This window comes from Amblyomma americanum, chromosome 10, assembly GCF_052857255.1.
Source record: "Amblyomma americanum isolate KBUSLIRL-KWMA chromosome 10, ASM5285725v1, whole genome shotgun sequence".
NCBI lineage: Eukaryota > Metazoa > Arthropoda > Arachnida > Ixodida > Ixodidae > Amblyomma > Amblyomma americanum.
Window position 1 is genome coordinate 5,259,841 of NC_135506.1, and position 19,913 is coordinate 5,279,753.

A 19,913-nucleotide genomic window follows, 5' to 3' on the forward strand; every position below is an offset into this window, starting at 1 on the left:
CGGCATCTTTGCACAGTAAACTGATGCCCATAATCGCAACCAAATTTATGCTGCGCTGCTCTGATAAGAATTCGAAATTTTCGCTAACCACAACCGGTTGCCGGCATGCAAACTGGCACCGAAAGTGTCGTTTGTTCAAGAGAAGTTTATTTCGTGAAATTTTCACTAAACTTGCGCGTGTAAGAGACTTACTAGTCACTCGCAGTGTGGGTCAAAAGGCGCGACATGAAGTGATGGTGCTCTTATTTTTGAATGTCGATCATCATTTCAGAATGAACAATGTTGTTTTTAATTATCTCCTCGCATAAATGAATTGCTCACTCGAATTACTTCTAGGTAACAAACACCTCCTCTTAAACGGGCACCGCGGAGGTTTTATCAGTACACATCAATAGACTCATCGGGCGTTCGAGGGACCAGTCCAAAAGAAATGATTGATTCCGGAGAATGCAAAAGGAAGTTATTGCACTTTGAAAATTAAAAATAAAAAACGATAACACGTTTCCCTCATCCTGTACTGAGATTGGGCGCTAACAATTAGGACCCTGCCTAGCGCACACACAGACGATGCTTGCATGCAATTGTTTGGTGGGGGCTGTGCGCGGGCTGCCCCCACAGCCACGCAGCCACTCATTTTTACAGTGTTGTGCCCCGGTGTGCGTATTGTACACAGGGCAGGGATGACTAGCCACAAAAGAAGTTCCCCGGTGTTTGTTGGTAGTACTGGAAGATTGTTCGCCCCCGGGTCAGAAATACACTAGTTAAGTACACAAGTTCGGCAGAGGAGCTAGAAAAAAATATTGGCAAAATTCACTCCTCTCAGTACGATTTTCGGCAATGAATAAGTTATGCAACATATGACGGAAGCCAACTGTCACGAAACGAGCACAGGGATTTTTGTTCCCGATTTTTAGCGCTGAATAACTGGAAATTAATAATGTAATTATTTTATCGCCTAAAGAATATTAATCAGGAAGCAGAAAAAAAACAAACGGATAGCGCCGGTGTTAACCGAACCTACGACTTCCCAATTTCGCGTCTCGTGTTCTACCAACTGAGCTACGGTGACGGCTATCCAATCTGCTTTTGGCGGTATTTTTGTGTACTATATGCTAACATAGAAAGGAAACTAAGGCTAAGACTAGGGAGACTAACGGGTGGTTTTTAATAAGGTGTGGAAGGCGTATTGCAAGCGTGTTATTTCATTGGTGATGCTCCTATCCAGCGTGGTAGCCAGGCAACGGAGGGGAGGAAATGGCGCAGTATCTGTCTCACATATCGGCGGACACCTGATTCGCGTCGTAAGGGCAAGAATAACGGAGAGACTAAGAGAAGAAGCAAGGAGGAAAGAGGTGCCGTAGTGGAGGGCACCGGAGTAATTTCGGCATGAATGAGTTTTTGCAACCATGTCGTCGGATGACAAGCATGTGTCGGAAAGATTAATTAGTGTAAGGAAAAAATGGTGAGCGAGCGTTATTAAGTGTAAGTTGCTAAGGTTAACTGAGGACAGTCGATTTTATTTGAGGTGGAGGTCAGGCCGAGGTATTTGAGGTCAATTGCCCCCACGTGCTCACAGATGATGAATGGCAGTTTAACATGGTCTCTGAAAAGAAAAGTACACAACAGCTGCACATTGCCGGTGTCCACCAATGCGGCTGGAGTCTAAGGAAACGTGTTCAAATTAAATTAAGGAGAGCGCGCAGTGGGTATGCAAACGGAAATGATAGCTTTAAAGTTAACAGACAGGAACCGAGTAGAGTGGGCGATAGAAGAAACGCGAGTGAGTGACTATAGTCGACCTCGCGAAGACGGAAGTGGGCACGGCATATTGCGGAGATAATATATGCACTTCGGCTGTCCAGAGTAACATGATTCCAAGAGAACGCTAGAGTAGCAGGGGGTGGCAGAAAGTTAGGCGGGTAGATGAGATTGGGCAGTTTTCTGGGGACAGGATGGACGCAGCTGGCAGAGGACGGGTTAGTCGGAGGTATATGGGAGATCTCTTTGGCCTGCAATGGCCCCGGTCAGGCTACTGCTGGGGCATGGCGGAGAATTCACAAAGGTGAGGTTAAGAATGAAGACGCAGATGTAGTGATCCGTATACTTCGAATAGAGCAATGAAAGAGCGCTTCTTCCAGCGTGTACGATGAGAGTCGCATGAGCACATCACATGGCGGTCGTGGCCGCCGACACCACCACGCGGTCGATTCATACGCAGTGGATAAAAAGCACTCCTCGAATTCGGCGGTTGCTTGACGAATACAGGGACCATGACTGAGCGAATCAGTTTTCTCCCATGTCGAGGTCGCCAGCCCGTGCTTGCCTCGCAACGCTCCTGAGTAATGTAATAGTGCGACTACAAGTGTCACATGATCGAAAGTTGTTTCTTGTTAAAATATTGCTCGAAGTGGCTCATATAAAACATTTTTTTGAACCAAACTGATGCACATCCGCAATTTGGTTTCGAAATTACACTTGCCCAATTAATGCAATAGAATCGCTCGAGATCCTCGAGGTTCGCTTTGACCACAATATATATATATATATATATATATATATATATATATATATATATATATATATATATATATATATATATATATATATATATATATATATATATTAGCAGTATTGAAGCATGAGACCATCTTCCCCAGATTGGTCTTCAGACGCATCATGTCAGGAATATCCCAATTTCACCTGTTATTCTACAATTTCCGCCGTCCGCGCTAATTACTTCGTTAATAATAATAATAATTGGTTTTTGGTGGAAAGGAAATGGCGCAGTATCTGTCTCATATATCGTTGGACACCTGAACCGCGCCGTAAGGGAAGGGATAAAGGAGGGAGTGAAAGAAGAGAGGAACAAATAGGTGCCGTAGTGGAGGGCTCCGGAATAATTTAGACCGCCTGGGGATCTTTAACGTGCGCTGACATCGCACAGCACACGGGCGCCTTAGCGTTTTGCCTCCATAAAAACGCAGCCGCCGCGGTCGGGTTCGAATCCGGGAACTCCGGATCAGTAGTCGAGCGCCCTAACCACTGAGCCACCACGGCGGGGCGTAATTACTTCGTTCAGAAGCACGTTCGCGACGACGTTTAATTGTTGCACACCATGAGCACACAGCGCCTGCAGTATCAGCTTCTACATTTGATGAACCACTCTGATTCATATAAAATTCAGGAGATCAATTATTTACGATACCAGCTCCCATTGAACGTAACCCCCCTGTCTAATTTAAAGAGTTGTTAGTGTGTCACTTCAGCTTTGTAATTATGTAGATCTACGGTTATATTCCGAGTGCTTATTTTAGCAACTCATTTGTACTTTTCTTTTCCTTTTTTGTTTCTAATTTTCAAAGCGTTTTGTTCGGTTTTGTGCTTTGCAGCAGCATCAATCACCTCGTTCTTTGCACTTTTAAGCAAAAGTTCCTCATCCTCCTCTTTACTTTATTCAGTCTACGAGGTCTTCAAGGATTGAATATTTGATGATAATACTGAGGAACGGGATATGCAGGTGTAATACCCTGTTATAAAGGGACAGGAACATAATTTCTGGGAGGTGCGAGGCGCACAATTTTTTCTTGATAAAAAAATAAATTTTCAGCCGACTACACACTTTTTCGGAGTTCAATAAACGAGACAGATAATGTGCAGACAATTTGGCATACAGCGCCATCTCTCCTTTTGCTGGTGCTTCTTTGTTTCATTTTTGCTCTCTTTCGATAATTGTTTCTCAGCAAAAGCAAAAAAAGAAACAACACGCGACACTTGTGTAGAACATGCTATGTCACGAAAGTCTGATTCGAACACGTTCTGCTTTCTTTCAGGTTACGATGGCTCCAAAAGAGAGCGCCCTGTATCAGCACGCGGCCTACTTGAGAGATCTGTGGCCAGAAGTCTTTTCGTCCGCCGTCATGGCGTACGCCAGACTTCAGGAGTTGAAGGCGTTACTGTGGAGCCGCGGAGCCAACCTGACGGCGCTGTGCGTTCCAGGCAGCCCGCTTGGCTGCGAGTTACGGAATCAGCTGGAACAATGGAACAGAGTCTTGGGCCAGATACACGCGCAGCTCGGGATACGGGACGGCTCTGGAGAACTTGTCGTCGCCGTCGTCTCGTCTGGCGAGTACGGCTTTCATGATAACGGCTGCCGGGTCCAACGAGCGGCGGTTCTCTTCCACTGGCTGCTCGTGAATCACAGCTGCGTGACCGCGATCCGAGTGGAACGATGGGGGGTGTTTGCCTGGTCGTGGAACTTCCCCCCTTTCTGTGACGGTGTGGCCAAGTGCACTCGCCTGAGAAGCCTGCAGCTGTGCGCAGGACTCTCTTCATCTTGGTTTTCAAAGGAGCTTTTGAATGCAACGCTTTTCCTGCCCGACCTCGAGGAGATCATCTGCCCCACAGTCTACGTCGGCGATAACGGAGATAACATAAATCTCCTGGCAAAGCTGATCGCGAAAAATGCTAAGTTACATAGGGTTGCGGTCGAGCGATTTCTTGGTGAGCCAGTGTCGAGAGTTTGGCAGCCACCAGGTATGTCTTGCATCTCGGAAGCGCTCAAGAGCAACGCAGCCATTAGCGACCTATGCCTGGATGTGACCATGTTGAAGGAGGAAGAATATCATCCTTTCTGCGATGCTCTAAAAGAGCTCAGGTCGCTAAAATCGCTTCAGCTTGTCGCTACGGTCGAAACGACCACCTTGAGCGTGGCTGCGATTGCAGAAGTGGTGGAAGCCTCGAAGACTCTGACTACCTTACGGCTGACTGATTTCCACATCGAAATCAGTGACGTTTGGGCCCTGGCGAGGTCCTTATCCATTGCCGGGATCATACAAGAGCTGGCGATAGTTTCCTGCTCTTTCTGGCTCTCAAAGGAGTCACGTAAGCTAATGTCAGGGCAGGCATACGAAGGCGACGTCTACCCTGGAGTTTGCATTGCGGACCAGCTTTTCTTCCACATGTTGCGTACTCTGACGTCGCTGCGGAAGCTGAGGCTGCCTTTCTATTTCTTCTTGGAGGACAAAAGGATGCTTTTTGAAGCTCTTAACAAAAGCCGTTCAATCGAAGAGGTGCGCTTCGATGCCGGCGAAGATTCGTACCGCGCCATTCGCGACCCCGGCAACGGATGGATGATCGAAACAGTTGGTGACTGCCACCCGCTGTCGGACTGGATGTCAGAGGGGGCGAGAGTTCGTAGCGTCTACATGCCTGTCGTCGAAAGAGAAGTCAGTGCTGAAATGCTCCGCCGTTTTACGCAGATATGCATGTTTCATGAGCTGACAACCCTGAGGGTGTCCAACATACACGTGTTGGACACCATTAAAGCCGAGCAAGCCGAGGTTCTTGCACAGTTCCTGAAGAAGACCAAGTCGTTGAACGAGGTCGAAATGAACTTCTATGCAAGACGTGCGCAGTCACACGTGTTGTTAGACGCACTCAGGCACAACACCAGCATCACGGTCTTGGTCGTTGAGCACTGGTGTCTGTGCAGGCAAACCGCAGGATTTCTCGTCGATATAGTCTGCTCGAGCAAGAAGATTCGTGCATTGACGTACAACCTGCGAAGCGAGAAAACGTGCCTGGTGTTCTTCTTCCTGCTTGCCAAGGCTATCCAGACCAACTGCACCATCCTGTCGGTGAAGGCGTCTCGGTTGCGTGCTGCAGCCAGACACCTGGACCGCATTCAAGAAGTGCTAGCACGCAACAACGCGCTGCCGTTCCGCGCCGCATGGTTTGTTACTGGCCGCACTGCGGACAAAAGGGGCGCAGAGGCTCTCGAATTACTCGGCCCGGACCCCGTGGTCGTCTCAAATGTTCAAGAGCTGTTGTCAGTCGATCAGAATGAAGCCGAGAACGCGACCAGAAGAAAGCTCTACGACCTGGACGACATGAACGCCTTCATGAGAGCCGCCGGTGTTGTCCGGGAGAGCGTCGTCTGCGACGGTCGGCCCAGCCTCGATGCGCTGCAGTTTTTCTGCTGGCTGCACTTGCGCCAATATCTGCGCTTGACGGACGTTGTAGACCAGCCTGAAATGCGCTAGGAAGCTGGTTCCTTTGTGACGCCACTACCGAATATTTTTCGCACTGTGTATTTGTCCAGGTTGTAGAATCCGTTTTTAACCTTTTATTCTCTATAGCTCCCATGAATCAGCGGATTCATGAAACGCAGTGCGATTTGTGGACTTTTTTAAGCGAAATTTATTGCCTCAGGGCATCAATGATGGGTGAAGGTGTGATGAAAGATGTAGTAGTGTTTAGATTAATAGAAAAAGGCTAGCTGATTTGATAAAGTGCAGTAGAGAACGATGGCACGGATCCTGCGTCCAGGCAATATATGAAGCAGTGTCTCTTGGTCAAACACCCGCTATCTTCAGGGGCCGGATACTTGTAGGCTTGAGAACTGGGCAGTGCCACAGTAAGTGATGAATGTCGGCTTCAGTGTCCTCATGTTCACATATCGGACACCCAGACTGAGGAAACAAATCTCGGTACTGAGGCCACTTCAGAGTGACAGCAGGTGTGGGGGCAACCCCGACCCGGATCATCCTAAGCGTAACCTCCTCTGCACGGGTAAGACCGCGGGGGAGGGTTACCGCACACGGACGGACGAGAGCACGTGTGCGGCGCCAGAGGAGCTCATTTCTTGAAGAGAGGAGGGTGAAGTCCAAATGAGGGAGCCGAGGCAATGACGAGCCTGGAGTCGCCAGGCGGGTCGCTAAATCTGCCTGGCTTTCAGAGGTCAGCAGATCCCGTGGGACCCACTCAATACGTATTGGCTGCGGGATGCGTGCCGCAAGCCGGTGTATGTCCTGAAATATCGTTGGACAGCGGCTAACACGTCGTAGCAACCGGATACTTGAAGGGCGTCAGTGCGGATCATAGCATAGTTGTGGCGGCCACGGAGCAGAGTGCTCTTTGAACCGCAACGAGCTCAGCACAAAAGGACGAAGGGGGTTCCGTAAGCTTAAACCTAGAGGTTTGATTCAGGGCAGGTCTGCACGGGCAGTAGATTGCTTCTGTTGTTTCGCAGGCTTGTGTGCTTTGTCTACGTAGACAACAATGGATGCTTCAGGCAGGCAAGCATCTTGTTCTTCAAATTTCCGGCGAAGCACCGATGCCGAATTAGCAGATGTCGGTTGGCGATTATCTGTTGGCTTGTTGTCACTGAGCTGTACAAAGTTCCAATGGGGAAGAACTGACTTGTTCGGCTGAAGAATGGAGAGTGACGTTGCATAAGTCCTCAGTGCATGCGTGGAGTGCGATAGACTGGCCTTAAGGCTGCGCGCATCACGGCGTTGCTGCATCAGCTCATCAATGGTATTGAACTGCGCATTCTCATGTAAAGCTATGACCGGTGTGATGCGTGGTAGGCACGTAATGGTCCTCATAGCCTCTCGGTTCACGGCTTCAAGGCGATCCCATTGAGCTCTTGTAAGATGTTGACACTGAGCTTGATAAACAATACGTGGCTGCAGAACTGCCCTCACCAATTGCTGTGCAACGAACGAGCCTGCGCCACTCGTTTTAGGAGCAATTCTTCTAATCAAACCCAAAGTCTGAATAGCTTGCCTTTTTGCTTGAGAAAGCCATGCAGTCGCTGATCCTGATTGGTGAATCATTAAGCGAAGGATTTTTACACTCGGACTTTCCTGTAGTGAGGTGCCTGATAGACAAAGACGGATTGGACTTGCAGCAAGTTTGCGGCGTCCCCAGCGGTTGGCGACCGACGTGTATGTTGTTTTATGCACGCAAAGGTGAAGTCCGATGCACGATGCGGACATGTGGACTTTTCATTGAGCCTTTATTTGTCGTATGTGCAACTTTGGCGTAACCTTAGTGTATCAGATACTTCAGTTGTTTTTTTCTCCTTCTGGTGTTTTTACTTGCTCCGCGCTAGTGCTAGTCAGTAATTATTTATTTTGTTTAATTTATTGTGCTTAACATCATTAACATTTATTACTTAACATTTACTGCTTAACATTTATTGCCCCTAGCATCCCAGTTTCTGCCTTTTTTTCTTGCAATAAATATATATTCCACTCCATGATTAAGGCCTTTTCACTAATTAAGCGTTTTTCCTTATTCACTTTGGACACACAGAAACAGCAGCGTGCGCTGTGGCTCGTGTATGTTTGGGCATCACTGCCGAAAAAAGGAGTGCACCTCAAGAATGGAGGTTAATAGTTTCGCTGAAAATTTTAATTTCTATCGCAGATGAGCGCAGGAGTTCCGGCATTTGCTGCGGATGTCTGTTGTTTCTCTCAAAACACGTATTTTGCGGCTTTTTTCTTCTTGGTTGTTTTTCGTTTCATATCACCTAGTAGACTGCGTCGATTCTACGAAACGGCGAATTTTAAGCCAAGAGCATTACTAGTGTAGCAGAACTCTATAACGATGGAGGCGAAATTATAGAGGCCCGTGCACTGTGCACGTTAAAGAACCCCAGGTGGTCGAAATTTCCGGAGCCCTTCACTACGGCGTCCCTCATAGCCTGAGTCGCTTTGGGACGTTAAACCCTCATAAACCCTCATAAACTAAACCAGAACTCTTTAACGAACACATTTCACTGAGCCTAGAAAAAATTTCCCTCCCACCGAAATGATCTGACGAAATAATGGCAACAGTTATTCCTGGAATAGGATTCGCCGAAAGCTGTGTTAATCTTCCTTTGAAACAAGTTAGGAATGGACGTCGCCCTGTTCAAAAACAATGGGATGTCGGTGCAGCCCATGGGGAAGGGGGCGCACCGAATGTAAACGTGTGCAAAAGCGGCCTTTCGGGTCCGGTCTTAGCGTCGCGGAGTTGTTTGACGACGTGTATTTTCTGGTAGAAATTCTGCATTAACCGTACTTTTGATGAAGTACTCTGCACCATAGAACCCGGACCCGTCAGTGACTGGCAACCGGAACAATGACCTCAAGTATAAGGCACACTTCGAAGATATTAGAGGCTATACCGTTTACCATGTTCGGCTAGCCACATCTGCGCATGCGCCTCCACTTAAAGGGCCGCTAGCACTTTACTGGATCTCTTTTAGCGTTGTGGAGAGTGAGCGTTCGCTCCTTAAGAAACATGGCGGCGCAGTGCACGGCCGCTTCGGACAAAATCCAGCAAAACCGACGCATTCTTCGGCGCCATCTCCCGCTCTAAATGGAGGCTTTAGGCAACTGTAAATTGTTTACGTTTTGAGCAATAGGTTCTCATCGTGTTTTAAAGCGAAAGCTTTACTAAGCCTGCCAGCCAGCCATTTCGGCTCGTCGCACACTTCAGCCGTATGCCGCATGCTGTGTGCCGTGGCCGACGAACGACCTTGAGCCGCTGTTGCATAGCAACGCCGCAGCCGCGCTTCAACAGATGGCGCCACCGCCGACGCCGCTGCCGTCGCCGCTCGCTCCACCAGATGTGCTCCGCTGGGTTTGAGGGAGAGGAGGTGTCGCCTCGCGGGGGGTTATGTATATGCGCTTCGCCCCTGTGTATTGCAGTCGTTATGAAGAGCGCGATAGACGCAACGACAGAACGAAGCGAGGAAGAGACGCCAGAGGAACGCGCCGCACGACTCCAGAAGCGTCGTAACGAAGATGCGGCTAGAAGAAGTCGTGCTACGTCCCGGAGTGACTCTTCAACTGCGGAAGAGACCGGTTTCAGTTCTCGAGAGCGTCGGAATGAGACGCTGCGTAGACGAGGTAGGCGACTCAAACGCGCACACGCACACTCTCACACACACACAAACTAATTTTCTTCGGACTGTACTGAGATCAGTAGCATCTCTTCTTACTTCTTTCTATAGTTTTACACTGCGTTTGTTTTCCTGTCGCAAATGGTAATTCTCGGTTCTCACACAAGAAAGATCTCTTTGGGGGTAATTACACGACTTCTGAATTCCTACAAATTTTCTTTCATAAGTTGCACATGCTGTTTCATACTTTCAACTATTTTCTCAATGGTTCATGTTATGTTCCGCTTGAACCTTTTTTCTTGCTGTTAAATCTAGCCTCAAAATCACTTTATGCGTTTGCTAAGTCTTGCAGTTATAGGTGGATTCTCATTTATTATTTCACCAAGGCAAAATCACTTGGAGCAGACCAGGAGCTGGGAACTCAGTAAATGAAATTCACAAAGGTAGAAACTTGGGCGAGTCGGCAACGGTCATCCATGGTATGTGAGTGTAGCGCGATACGCGACAATTAAGGGCCAAAGAAAGACGCACACACCACAGGCGCTAACATCCGACTTACAGAAACCTAGGCGACCAAGGCGAACGTGATCCGTGAGGGGAAACAGACGCATGCGCTCGGGAAAAAAAATAATGAAAACGAGGTGATTCCTCGTTCACCTCGTTTTCATTATATTTTTTTTCCGAGCACATGCGCGTATTTGTCCTCACGGGTGAAGTTCGGCTTGGTCGCCTAGATTTTTGTCAGTCGGAAGTTGCTCGTAGAATCGCATCAATGGGCACGTACTGCAACGAGTACCCTGCGCATGCCCCTGACTCAGGTCATCGTCACGACTGGCGTCACGAGAGTATGCAGGCGATACAGCCGGTAACTGGCGCCGATGCTAAATCGTGACAACTTTGGCGGGCAGATTGCTGCACGGACGTTGAACAACAGCAAAGTGGCTCCACAACTTTACGCCCGCCTGATCTACTCCAGGCGGGTGCGTATCCCACATCGGGTCAATTATTTGCAGGAATCGTGGTGCATAACGCCACTGTCCCACGGGGATCACGTATACCTTCCGGCAGGTCCATGATGCTCGTAGCGGCTAGTGTGCGGCATCCATATAGCGGCAGGTGATAAAATGCTTCTCGAATGCTGTAACACGCCTTTGGAGCTCCAAAGTCTATCTTGTTTCGGCATCAATGTTAACTGTGAGGCAACCGGGGAATATTGTAAGATACTGTTAACAGCATGTTGATGGGGCTACCCACATCTTCCGATGCGTAGCAAAGTCATGGTTCTAAAATTTGTCTCTAGCTCTCACACCCAGTAGTTGAGGCTGCCATTGAGAACCAATAGGGTGCGTTGTTGAGTTTAATAGCAGAAGACTAATACCGTCACGAAGAGGGACGCAAGCTTCAATGGCCCCACAAAGCCGAACAACGGCTATGTAACGTTGTTCCAGGTGGGACGGAGTAAATTTTCTCCGCGGTGATGAGGGACGACGAATTATAAGGTAAGAGGCACCTCTGTATGGTAGTAGGCCCCTCTGCCTACCGCCATAAGCCGCCGCTCTCTCAGCCCTTCCGTTTTCCCCAAAAAACTCGCCATATGTCGGTGTCCTCAGCCTCAACGCTGCGGCGGCTGGGAGACGGGCCCTCAATATACCTCTTGTTTTGTTGACAAAACAACTCGTACATCGAGCCCCATCTCAGCGTGTCCATCTCCCTTGTCACGCCAGGACCTAGTCTGCCTAGCCCCTTCGCGCCCTCTTGGGACTCAACATCTGTAATCTGCAGGAGTCGTTCCGCAGGCCTGCACATGGAAAAATGCCGTTGTGGCCAATCCACGGCCCCGCGAATGCTTCCTTGCCGGCGGGCCCCCCGGCCACAAAGGGAATTACTGCGACCGGGTGTTGACGCCTGGACAGTCTGCCTGACAAGATGCCGCAGGCGTACACCGACCTTTGCAGGTGGCGCATATAGGCTTCCTCTTGTACTGACGGAGGCCATGATTGCCGCTTCTGTGTGTTTCATACCTTTCACCTCATCACCTTATTTAGTGGGTTTCCTTGGGCCATTCCGTTCGAGCGGTGTTATTTAAAGCTCGCCCGCAATGCGGATCCTAGCCCTTATAATTGCGTTGTTTCGAACAGCATTACGTTTTCAAACTGATGCTGATGCTTGTATGTGCTGGAAGTCATCGGCTAAACAAGGCAATTAAAAGCAGCTGCAGCTTTCCTTCAGAACTTAAAATGAAGACCGCCGAAGCTTGTGCGTTTTCTATATCTGAAAGGAGAATAGGATTAGTTCTTGGTGTTCGACTACAGTGACATTCTCACTGCTTCAGTTGGCTGAGGTAGCTACATTAAAAAATAAGTCACTGTGTCTTCCACGACCACAGAGTTCGTAGCCTGCTAACTGTGTTTGCTAAAGCACAGGAGAATAAATGCTATTTATTAATTCATCACTTTGCTTGAATTGTTTGTTTTCACCAACCATCCGCTTATACTGATACAGCTGAGTTATAAAATAAAGCGCTATATCTGACAAATGCTGAGCGCTTTTTCAAAAGAAATAAAATGTAACAGCACTGAATCCAATAAACCACCTTAGAATAATTACAACGAAGGTAGAATTATCCCTGTTCGTTTTTTACGTCGCTGATAAGAATTACTGAGACAATTAGAATCTTTCAATTTTCATGAACAGGCGTAAAGTCGCAAAGAAAGCACGTGAAGCGCAAGGAACAAGTCGAGAAGCAAGCGCACGGTTTGCCGTTTTTTCAGCACAAGGCTCCATTGTCATGTCAAGAAGTGTAGTGCAATGATCGTGAACTGTATGTACTACAATCACATAAAATTATGCCAAAGAATACCTTCAATTTTCATGCAGGCGCTGCAACGAAAATGGATCACGTCAGATACGACAGTAGATTGGACACCGCTTCGAATTGCACTGCCTACTTTTATTTCCTTATGTCATTGCTGCTTTACACACGCGTATATCACTGAGCCGGAGTTCTTGAAGGCAGAACGCTCTGGCGAGCTTGTTGGTTTATTTGAAGGGACCGACCGATACTGCGCACAGAAAACGACACAGAAGGCACACAAAAGCCCAGGTAAAGCGCAGACTCGGGACTGGCTTGTTGACAGTGCGAACAGATGCACATAGAAGAGTGCCCTTTGTTTCTTATTCTTGTGAGGTACAGAAGAACCAAGGGGAGCAGAAATATGCCGAAGTAGAACGTTATGTGAACCTGATCGCCCTGTCAACACGCCAGCCGCTAGTCTGTGACTTGTCTGTGACTTGTCTGTGACCTGTCTGTGCTTGTGTGTGCCTTTCGCCCCGTTCTCTTGGTGCAGTCTTAAACTTTCGTTCGTGAAGGTAATTGTATACTCCTAGCTCCCTGTCAAGTTTGAACATATTCATCTGTAAAACAGGCTATTTTTACAATAACTTATTTTTATAATGGTGGTTTTCAACTGCCGAAAAATGGCACAGCTGTTGCCATGTCTCAGAACAAGCAATCTCTTCCTGCACGTGGAGTTGAGTACTGGTTCTTTTACAAGCACAGAAGTAAAAATAGCGCCTCAAGATCACTGACTTCTCTTACGCTGCTTATGTGCTACAAAACTCGACGCCACCTCAGCCCTTACGTTAAAAAGTCTCCCCTGCTTTGCTAGATCACAATAATGATACTACGACAGCACGTTTATACTACGCAGCACTCGGTCCTTCATACAAATCACAGTGAGAGGCAACACGATGGAATATTCCCTTACTCTGAAGGATTGTTGGAGATCTGTAACACATGTCGAACTTAATTGTGAAAGAAAATAAAATACGCAAGTCAAATTTACGTTTTATCACACAGCATTCTTTTTGTTCTTAATAAATGCTTTAATTCATTTTGATAACGCAAGAACTGCTCACGCTTAGTACACACGCTCTCACATTTTCATCTCACGCTAAAACCTAAAAGTGCCTTTGAGTGCAGCGCAGAATATGCGAATAAGTCATTCCTATGAAGCCACACTTTTTGATATGTGTTATCGATTGAACCGCTGCTGTCCGAAAAAAAAAGTAATAAATTGATATTCATCGCTGCTCTTTTATTGTTCTGTATTCCTCTCCTCAGTGAACAAAGGCCAATTGTCCAGATGTGCAATGTGTTCTTGACTTAATCACGCACACGAGGCCAGCTGCAACCACGCTCTCTCTCGAGAAAGACTTGCAAACATTTTCATAAATACAGTAAAGTCCACCTGCTTTTACATGGTTATATGCTCCCTGACTCTTTTGACTATTCGATAGCTGGATGTATCTAAAAAAAGGTGATCCCAGAGAAACTTAAAAAGACAATTTTCGCGCCATATTAGATTTAGGCTAAGAGCTAACTGGACTCACCGCTGTTAAATATTTAATTGACCCGTTAGACTTTATGCCTCACCCAGCAAAAAGAGAGATGCTTATCATGTGCCATGAGGATGCAATCGCACTTTCCATGTGGTGAACAAGCAAGATCGTCAAGATTCAAGAAGGTTTTATTCATTAAAAAAAAAGAACGTTTACACCGTTATTTTAACCAATAGGCGGTGTGGCTAGTCAATGGCCCAATACAAGCATAAATCAGTAGCGGGTAGTTCAACCGCTACAACTACAATAAGTATCAAATCAAAGTTGCAGACCATGCTTGCATTTCAAGAAAGTGCCGCTTTGCATGAAAGTATAAATTCCTAGCCTGTTTTATTTGACTCGACAACGAGTTCCAATTTTTTGCTCCGTAATATATTCGTCATACGTCATGCACGTGCAACAACGGAAGATTCGGCGAGTTGCTAATGACTCATGATAGCGCAACAGCGCAGACAGACAGGGCAGGAGAAGGTACACACAGACCGGCGCTGAATTTTACGACTGAGTTCAATTGGAAAGAAGCAGGTCAATTTGTAAAACACCAAAATTGCGCACATCGCGTAGTCAACAACAGCTGACGTTATCGTAAAAAGTAAAAAAAAACGCTTCAAAAGGCACGTGAAGGTATCACCGAACCGGTATCCACTGTAAAGCATGCTCATCTCCCGAGAAGTGGATGTAGCAGATGGCTTATTAACGCACCCACTATGTTTTCTGATAACAAGGAATGCCACTGCTGCCTCCCTGGTACGCCGAACGGAACCTACAAACAACACCTCGGTATCAACAAACTATGCAGTGCATTGACAGGAAGAGCAATGCTTAGCCAGGTATTTACATAGGCCAGACACAAACCTGGCTAAGCATTCTTCTTCCTGTCGATGCACTGCATATTTTGTTGATACCTAAGCGTTGTTTGTATAGGTTCCGTTCGGCGCAGCAGGGAGGCAGCAGTGGCATTCCTTGTTATCAGAAAATATAGTGGGTGTGTTAGTAAGCCATCTGTTACGTTTTCTCCTATACAGATGAGCATGGTTCACAGTGGATAGCGGCTCGGCGATACCTTTACGAGGTTTTTGAAGCGTTTTTTTTTACTTTTTACAACAACGTCAGTTGTTCACTATCCGCATGTGCGCAGTTTTGTATAAATTGACCAGCTTACTTCCAATAAAACACAGCTGTTAGTTCAGCGCCGCGCTTTGTGTTTCTTTTCCTACTCTGTCCTGCTTGTTTGCTCTGCTGCACTATCATTAGTTATATACGTCACAGCGTTTTTCCGGTGACGTGTCAGACAGAAACTCGACTTGGATACGGCTTGCTAAAGCCTTTGTCTCCGTCCCTGCTTTTGCCTTTTTGAATACCGCTGCGTCGACACGTACTTTAAGCATAGACGCCGATGTAAAACTGCGGCCAGCAAGAGACCGGCTTTCGTCCGAAAAATAAATAAATAAAAGGGCTTAAGAGACTTATTTGAGGTGTCTAGAAAACATGAGCGAGAAGGCCACATTGTCGTCAATGTTGTACGCAAGTGATTTCTTTGATCATATGAAAGAACGAGCCCATCACCATCTGCTAGAAAATAGCCGAACCATCACATAGGCCAAAAATTATGGCTTTAAGCAAAAATAGAAACCTCCACGCGTATCGAATGAGGTATGTGTGCGGTGCACGTCATGCGCATTGATCTGCCAATAACCGCAGCAGAGATCGGTAAATGTAGTCGCTGCTATCGTTTTGATTTTGCTTAAAGGCCTACCCCTGCCTGAAGCTGGAAAAAAAGCACTTTATCTTTCTGTTTACAAAAGGAGAAATAATGCAGGAATGACACACGAAAGTATTCTAATGTAAATAAATTTATGGATTGTGACTCTGAACGTTAACAGGGCGAACAAACTGATAAGATATGGGGTTTTTCAGCGAACACTTTCAAAAATAATCAATAATAGGCTTTATTGGGGTAAAAATAAGTCTTTTGCGTCATAGTGTTACCTGTGTTGGTGGACACCAGAAAACCGGCGAACTGTCTAGTAAGCTGAAAAATTAATTTTTAATAATTAACTTTTTACCTGGTAGAGTTAGGCGCCTAGTTGCAATCAGAGCTTTGTAGCTGGTCGTTAGTAATAGTGATGTGAGTTTTTAGAATTTCGAAAACGCTATTACCCTCTCCGCTGTGGCTCGACAAGAATTGGCTCCATCGTACGAAAATACATGTGGCTTCGAAAGCATGGAGACAAAGCAACCCTTTCAGTGCACGTAACTGGCCAAAAAGCCAAATTTTGTCGAGGCACAGCACAAAAGGTAATCGCGTTTTCGAAATTATAAAAACTGATATGGCTATGAGTAACGACCGGCTACAAATCTCTAATTGCAGCTAGTCGCCTAACTCTATACGAGTTAAAAAGTTAAGCATTAAAAATTAGTTAACCAGCTTAGTATTTAAGACGATTCACTGGTTTTCTTGTGTATACCAGCACACGTAATACTATTACTATGCCGAAAAAGTCACATTTTAAGGCGAAAGCCTTTAATGGCTCATGCTCGCGACCATGTCTCTCCGTCCGTTACATTCTTCAACTCCATAAGAAAAAAATCTTTGTGTACGATTCCGCAGTCGGCCGTGCTAACGACTACGCTACTTCCGTTCTTTGTGCTTTTGTCTGCTTTGACAGTTTCTAACAGATCACAAACCTGTGTTCTGCGCTGCACTCAAATATCAAGAGCGAACATGCGCTTCAGTCACGTGAGAAAATCAACTCGATAACTTCATCTCCAAAACATAGCCAACGCATAGTTCTCCTTGTCCAGGACGCTGGGGAGTGTTTGCGGAGAGACGCCGACTCAGACGGATGCTTCCCAAACGCCCTCCAGTGTCTCCAGCATTTAAGATTCACAACACAATTGTGTACTTAATCAACATCTTAACCACACATCAGTGACACAAGCAGCAACACCGTGCTAAAGGCTTTCGCGTCACCGCACTTTAGGTCCACAAAGTGCCCCCCTCCCCCTTGAATTTTTTAGTCGAAAAAAAACCTATTTTTGAAAATTTTTGAAATTGTTCGCCTGTCACTCGTTGCGCTGCCGCGTTATTGGATGAAAATCATGAAAGTCGAGTGAAAATGAGAGGCACCCGAGTTTTAGACAAACATTTGGAGCTGTGGTAGCTGGTAAGCAGTCATATCGTGTGCTATTATCTTCAGCTGCAGCATTTTAAACATGAAGGCCCGATCGTCAAGCGCGACAGCCTGCACTCTTCCCCCCCGCATTCCCCTAAAGGAATGCCACTCCCGCTTGATCGATGACCGTATAATGCGCATTTCACCACGAACTTTGGCTTCTCGACTCCAGATTGGGGCATTGCACGTAGGTGCAGATGATGCCTTTTGTATTGCCTCGACATTTTTACCATCGCAGTTCGCGGTATTTGAGGTTTAAGGTCATGATCGGCTCTGTCGTTGAGCTGTCTTAAGTTTCACTCGTGCAAAGTTTTATCACTAGAACTCTCGAAGTGGGCTTAATAGATAGCCGCCGCGAGATTCATATTCTGCAGATTGCCATGAAGTAGAGCAGAGTGGGGAAAAGCGCAACACAAATTGGGAAATCGAATCTTTAGTTTTTTTTTTATTCCACGGTATCAACCAACACACATTGTTCAATTATTTCTTACTGTCCTTTGATCAAACTCAGTAAATAAGAAGAGGTCAGCTAAACAGAACTTAGAAAAAATTCATTATATTAAAAAGCTTGAAAATGTAGCGTTTAGCATTATTTTTAACGGGAAAATGAACCACTGCACGAGAGAAAATGAGCTCACCAAAAATTAAAATATTACTTATCCTTGCAATGAATGCACATGGTTTTGCTTCATGTGCGTTCACAAAATTTTGTGAGCCTACTTGCGTGACAAACATTGCATCCAGTCAAAACCAGACACTTTTTGTTTGATGACCTGCTAAATCCAAGCAGTTCTGCTGCCAGGCTTTGCGCGTGGTGTGCCTACACGATTATTTTGAATTGCCGGCCTTTATAGCCAACTTTTTTCTGCTTTAATGCCACAGCTGTTTTTCGGTTACACAGTCCAGCTGAATGGGCATGCGATTTGTTTCGATTAATAGCAGCGGAATACGACGTTTTGAATATGGTCAAAAGAAGCGAGACCAAACGAAGATCTTACTTCATTACCGAAATGCGTTGTAAATACAACCTTTCTTGACCTCCGAAGAGAGTGCACTGCTCCGCTCTAAGTGCCACGTGCAATGGTCAGCAGTTTGTTCAATATCCGGTGGGCTGGTTCTGATGACGCCGCAAGGTCACGCGACCTAGGTGGCCTACCTGCCTCCTCATTTGCTCTCTGGGGACCAGCTGCCAGAATCATGCACGTGATTTTTTTTTCCCTCGCAACGCCAACGCCTTCAACGTCGACACCGAATTTTACGGAGAACGGGGCGTTTAACGCTGTCGCGTCACAATTTCGCGCTGCCAGACTCAACAGCCATTGTGCTGGGACAAAGGGAGACGCAGACGTCCGAAGCCAGAATTTGACGCGATGCCAGAGCCTTCGCGCGACCTGAGCTGGGAGGAGCCGGTGGTTGGCCCGCACGCGCGTGCCAGCTGTAGTTCTCCAAGTGCCGTGGCCGACAAAGAAGCTCTTGCCCGCCGCCGCGATCAACTACGTGAAAGTCATCGTTGCCGCATAGAAGCCTCTACCATGCGCGAAAGCAACAAAGAAAACAAGGGAGTTGCGTATTATTGCCTGTATTTAATGTATGTACTTAAAACAGCGTTTAGCGCCTGTGTCGACTACAGCTGATTTGCGCTATTTATGAAAAATAAAACCAAAACAGCACAGCACCGCGTGCTGCAACCCGGGTCTCTGCGGAAATTTATGCGACTCTTTCTAGACTCTATACTGTGAGTGAAGTTTGAAATGATTTTAATCAACATGGACAACGTCTTGCATTTACTCACGAACTACCGCTGAAGCAGGTCATGCAGGTTTTAGAACTCAAGCAGGAGTTGTGCGAACGCCATGTAAGCCGGCTTACCAACAGGGTGCACGGGTATGGGACTCCTACGCGGGGTGTGCAACGTCGCTACCCCTGCGGTGAGCAGCCTCAAAAAGCATTTATTCTCTCAGCGTCATCTGATGGTGCCTTCCACTGCGCATGTCGTATTGGTGTGTTTGTACAAGAACAACATCAAAACTGCCTTAAGCTTTAAAAGGTGAAGCATTATCAGCTCCGTCGAAGTTGCAAGAAAATGGGACATTAACGCGCCGGACCAGTGCGGTACAGCATGAAATGTGGGCAACCGATTGAAATTAAATTGCTTTAACATAAGTATAGTAGGGCAGAAATTTCAGTTTAAAAAGAAAAAAAATATGAAGCTACGAACTTTATGACCTTTTTCGCTTGTTCGTTGCGTCTTGTTTCGCCAGCGGTGGTTAGCATTCCTTTCTTGCCAAGCGTTCCGTTACTTCGCGTGGGCATCGTCTGCTGGCCCCGAAATTGACAAAGAGCGCAAGCAGACGTAGCAGGAAAAAAAATGAGCCACAGCGAGTGAAGATCGATTTTCGATGCGGTCCAGCATTTGTAATATCTAAAATTCCCATGATCGCAGAAATTTCTTCTCAGACGGAGTATAGACGCGCTAAGTGATGTACATTCCTTCACGAAGTTCCGAAATGCTGCCTCTAAAGAACTGATTTCCGTTTTCACAACGCCTGATGCCTCAAAACAGTACACGACTCAGGCTTCGCTCTGCTACTTTTGCACTACATGCGCGTGCAAGACGGAACATCCAGAAAATGTACGATTTTACGGTTGGCGGCACTGGG